This window comes from Uloborus diversus, chromosome 5 (assembly GCF_026930045.1).
Source record: "Uloborus diversus isolate 005 chromosome 5, Udiv.v.3.1, whole genome shotgun sequence".
Classification (NCBI taxonomy): domain Eukaryota; kingdom Metazoa; phylum Arthropoda; class Arachnida; order Araneae; family Uloboridae; genus Uloborus; species Uloborus diversus.
The window spans coordinates 11,203,407-11,209,401 of NC_072735.1; positions in this window are offsets into that span (position 1 = coordinate 11,203,407).

A 5,995-nucleotide genomic window follows, 5' to 3' on the forward strand; every position below is an offset into this window, starting at 1 on the left:
ATAAAAAATCCCCATGAAACTACAATTTAATTGCGAATTTTTAGCACATTCGTGACCAAAGCAATAAGGATAAAATGAAATTTTAAATGGTATAACTGTTTTCATATTTCTCAATAAATTTATTTAAAATAACCAAAAATAAGCTAATAAAAAATCAAAATTAAGTTTGGAAAACTGAATGAACTTGAATTAAACACAAAAATTATTGATTTTTTAGCTATTTAAATAAAAATTAAATCGAGTTAATCAGACGTAGCATGTCAAAATAACTTCTAATTGCCATAAATATAAAAATATTTATAAGATGCAAAACGATTGAAAGCTGAGAAGCAAATTTTCACGAACCAAGTTCAATGTTGGCATGTTTCCCATAAAATAAATTTATTTATTTTCTACTAATTTAGACATAAAACATGCTAATCTAAGGTGGCATATTCGAAAATAACACTCGATTGGGCAAAATATTTTAATATTTACATGATTCAAAAAGATTGAAATTTCAAACACTAAAAGCAATTTTTCGGAAAAACAGATTAAGTTAAATGTTACCATGGTTTCCAAAATAATTCCTTCGTTAATTATTGAAATTAAATGAAAAATAAGCTAAACTAAGGTAGCATATGTCAAAATAACTTTAATTGTGGAAAACATCAAAATATTTACAAGATACAAAAGGATTGAAATTTCAAACGTGACAAGCATTTTTCCGCGAAGTCCGAGTAAGTTCAATGTTCAGGGTTCATACTCTATTCGGATGAAAAAATTCCATGACTTCATAAAAATTTTAATGACCTTCTTATATGAAGAGAATAGTACTATTTAATGCCAAACTTGCAAATTTTTGGAAATGAGCATTAGAAGAATTTCTACGTGAATGCCGCTACCCCTTTAAAGCACTTTATGATTGAAAATGTGTGAGCGTACACCTAAAAAACTAAACTATTCTCTTATTTGTCTTCATTATACAAATTTAAGTAAAGTAAAAATACAGTGAATAGAACATGGAAGCTTAAATATCTAAATTTCTTTTCTATAAACAGGCAGAATAATAATGAATGGGAAAAAGGTTGAACAAGTCATTTTTAAGTTTCAATAAGTTTGCTTTCAAAGTTGCCTTTTAGTGTCAACAATGCATCTAATCATCCATGTAACCTGCAAGTATTTTGGTTCTTAAAAGTAAAGTTTCTAAAACATATTTGTAAAAAAAAACATTCAATAGTTAATACATCTTAAGATTCGATTGTATTTGTTTACTAATTTACATTTTCAAATGCATATAAATTAGTAGGTTTGGAAATGCCAGAACATAATTTTAGGTTTCCGACATTGAATGTAACAGTGGGCCACATGGAGACCCGTTTCTCTGGCCGTATGTTGGGCACTACTGTTTTAGAGTATTAGAATTACCCTATTTTTGTACTCAATTACCACATTAACCCATTAATGCCTGACATTTTTTTTTCAAAGATTTTTTGTTTACGGGTTGCAAATAGTGTTTAATTGACAGGAAAAATAATTAAAAAAATCTAATGCAAAAAATAAATGTTTTATTAATAACAGAAAAATAGTCCCTAAAAAGGGACGCTAGGCATCAGAGGGTACATGCTTTTTCAACGACAAATATTTTTTTGCCGACGATTTAAAACTTTCCAACTTTGTCATTTTTGTTGAGTTTGGTGTCAGCAAAATGTAAATGCTGCATAATTTGCTCAAATCGATTTCTACTCATTGCAGAACTAATTACTATGTCGTTGACATCAGTTGATGGACTCCAGTAGAGTCTCCGCTGGGGCAAGCATGCATATCCACTTGTTAATAGGATAGCCAAGAATAAACGCAGCTCCTCTCGCGTTACAGAAGAGTATGTATTGTTTTTTTGTCGAGCATAGAGGGTGCTCTGAAAAACAAATTCATCCAGTATTTCATCTGTAAAAAACTCTTCAAATATTGACACTGGTGTCCATTCAACATTCAAAAAGCTTGGTGTTTTCACATTCCATACATTTTTTAAAATTATTGATGGATATATCTTTCTTAACCCAATTTCTTTCTGTATTTTTTTTTCTTTATTTTTCTGCGTTTGCTTGGAAGATGCTGCTCAACATCATCACTGTCACTTGACTGACTATCTCCAACACATACTACCTTACCCTGATTAACTTTTCTAATGGTCATTGTAGCAGAAGATTTCAACTGTTGACCTGATAATTGATTAACATCAACTGAGTCATCCGGCCCACTGTATTCGTCAGTAATTTCACTAACTTGTGAAGGTGGACAAATGCATATATCAGCCTCCTTGAATTCTTTATCATCAGAGAGCTGTTCCAGAAGTGCTACGGCTTCTTCAAAGTCAGACAAAACAATGATAAAATCTCAATGAGTTACTGAAGATTATTAATGTCAAAAAATAACTCAGGTTTCAAAGAAGTTAATTTTTGAAACAGTTAGCTTTTCAAATTTACCTAAGTATTTTTCGAAATTGCAGAAAAAATTGTTACTGAAATATCTTTAAAAAAGGTAGTTTTATTATTAATTAGTCTTTTTAATTTTTAAAAATAAAACATATTGCCTATTTTTTAGTCTAAAAACATTTAATAACTTCTTTTGAGACCAATTTTGAATTCTAAGCAAGAAACTAGCAACGATTCAACAATGCAGCCTTTACTGCCTAGCGTCCCTTTTTAGGGACGCTCTTAAATTGCTATAAAATCCATAAAATTTTTAAAATCTACAAAAATGCAAGAAAAGGTAAACTGAAATATTTATCAAAGTAACATATGTATCAAATACAAATTGATTTACTTGTTAAAAATTTTGAAAACTTACTTTTTTGTTCTTGACATTGTGAACAATGAAATTCTTCACGAAGATCATAACAAAATGGTTACAGAACACACTTTATAACGATTATCTGCTGCCGTCTGCTAGTAACGAATTGAAACAATACTAAAGTAATAAATGAACACAATTATTGAGTTGAAATGTTTACTTTTGGGAAATTGAGACAATTTTTGGACCGTCCCTAAAAAGGGACGCTAGGCATTAATGGGTTAAAGATCTTTATTTCCTAAAACCTTTAACAAACTAAGATAAACTCTGATAAATTTAATAATCAAGTTTTTAAGAGTGATTGAAACGAACTCAGAAGCAATTGAATTGAGCTTTTTGGGTGGACGTGGCAAAATCAAGAATGAGTAGCTTGCCACTTCAGAATATAAAATACAAGTGTTGAAAATAATGAAAAATTTAAAACTAGTGATGCCCAAAAAGTAAAATCACATTGCAAAAAAAGAAGGACGGCTGTTACAGAAGTGGATCAATTGAATTTAAAAATTCAGATTTGTTTTTGGGATCGTCAAATTTTAATAGCTTTTACGCAATACTGTTAAATAATTCAAGATTTCTAATGCTCTTTCAGCTACTCTTACTTTCTCTTTGCTTAGGACCTTTTTCCATGCCTTTAAATAAATTTCCATGATTTTGAACGAAAATATAGATTTTCCATGACTTCCAGGTCTGAAATTTATTTTTTCTCCATGACTTTCCAGGATTTCCATGACCTTTACAAACCCTGAATGTTGCCATGGTTTCCAAAATAATTCCTTTGTTAATTATTGAAATTAAACGAAAAATAAGCTAAGCTAAGGTAAGCACGTGTCAAAATCACTTTGGATTGTAAAAAGCATCAAAATATTAACAAGACGCAAAAGGATTGAAACCTCAAACACGAAAGCAATTTTTTGCGATAAATCATATCGAATATTTATGTTTAGAAAATTGCACTAATGAAATATTTTTTAAAGAATTACAAGCACAATCCAATGATTTTTGAAAGAACTCAAGCAATAAACTTTTCATACTTTTTCAAGCCCCACCTTGAAAATGACCTCCCCCCCCCAGCTCAGAACTTTTCAAGGTTTTTTATGGGCATACGAACCTTGTTTAACACGTGCTGCGGTGGAGTGTTTGGGTTCACAGTAACTTTTAATGAAATGAAAAACTTTTAAAATCTGATATTTAAGTAAAAACAATATAAAAGCGGACTAATCGGACCAAAATGTTAAAAAGCGGTCTAAAGCAGACCATTTCGGAGCCCTGCAGAATAAGGCACGCTAAGCAAAATCAAAGTTACTTTTAAGAAGCAGTTTTCCGGATTGACGAGAGGCTACGTCAACCTAGTTGGACACTCCTCAATCAGAGCAATATAAATTTTCTTTGTTGTGCCCTCCTTGGCTCTCGGCAACAGAGTGAGTTTTTTTATATCAAACTCATACATATTTTAAGCTTTGGAAAAACAGAATAACCATAAAAGAGTAATTCTGCAAAGATTAACAGGGTGGCGACAGGAACTGGAAAAAATTCCCTGACTTCACCAAATTTCCCTGATTTATGTTATCAATGATAATGTTTTCCTTTATTTGCCATACCTGAAAAGCATTGCATATTAAATAAAATGCAGTGTTTAGAATGGCTTAAGCTGTTAATTAAAAATATATTTTGAAACGATGCTCCTTTTTTGGTAAAAATAGTGTATTAAATTATAGACAGAGAAATATCGTAGGAAATCTAAAACAAATACTTTAATTCCAGGAACCAGTTAATATAAGAATTCTAAGAAATTATTAAAATAACTCTTTAAGAAATATCTAATCATGATAAAACTAAAACATTTAAATGGAAATAATCTTGAACTGAATTTTCAAGCAGTATAATTGTTGCTACAAGAATAACAAGTGATAGTTAAAGTATAGAAGTAATGTAGTTTTACTTACGTAAATAATACTGCTGTGTGCAGGTAAATGGCACTATCTGCAGAAATTGGTTTTTGAGATATTTGAAGAAATGTGTGGTGGATTCAATACTAACTATAGGAAATTGTTGGAGTTAGACGCTTTTTTCGCGCCTCTTTTTCAGCAGAAACCAAATAAGCGAGTATGTACAATAAAGATAACGTACAATAGATGACAAAAAAAAAAAAAAAAAAAGAAAAGAAAAATGTGCAGTTACTGCTCTTCACTTGCACAGGGCAGAATAGACATATTTATGTAAAACAAATTGAAATATTTCAACAACCAGTCATATTGAGCTATTCTCTAAAAACTTAGGTTAAAACTCTCCAAAAACTTAGGTTTTAATGAATGAATGAATACAGCATTTTAACTATTAAAAAATAATAAAAATATTTACTTATGTACATAACTCAATTTCAAATGATTTAATTAGTTGTTGATAAAACCCTTAGATTATTTTAGTAACAAACACTGAAATTCAAAAACAATTATTAATTTCAAAATGTATATGGTTTTAAAGTCTGGAAAAAAAAACCCCTTCGTGTAATCTGAAGTGACAGCAAATAATACCGTCGCAAAAAAAAAAAATTCAATTTTAACAATTAAAAACGCCAAGTGATAACTTAAGATTTATTTCGGCATTAATTTAAAAAACAAAAATTTTTTCTTGAAATCGTGATAACAGTATGCCAATTATTTCAAGAAAAAGAGTAAAGGCAAGCGAGCAAAGTCATTAATGACGGCTTCCTCTCTGCCTGTAGGGTTGTTTATTTTATGTAGCTTGGAAAGAAAATTCAAGCAAGGTAAAATAAACAACTTTACAGACACAGAAGCAATCTTAGGAAGCTCATCCTAAGATTGAATAGTTTGACCTTGAGGAAAAAAGATGCACAAATATGTGGCACTGAATAATTGCACCTCATTAATTTTACTTTTTAAAGACAAATAATTGGCAGAAAATTCGTAGGGAATCAAAATACTTCATTTTGCAAGGGGAATTTTTGTTTTTTCATTTGATCAATTTTCAATGAGTTTGTTATTTTTTCAAAATTTCCTGATATTCCCCCTGAGTGATAAAGTTTCCTGACTTTTCCCAGATCTGTCGCCACCCTGATTAAAATTCATGTAATTCTGCCAATTAGCCGAAAAATAATATGTTTGAAACATCTGGATGAACAGAACTTAAGAACACATTTCAAGCT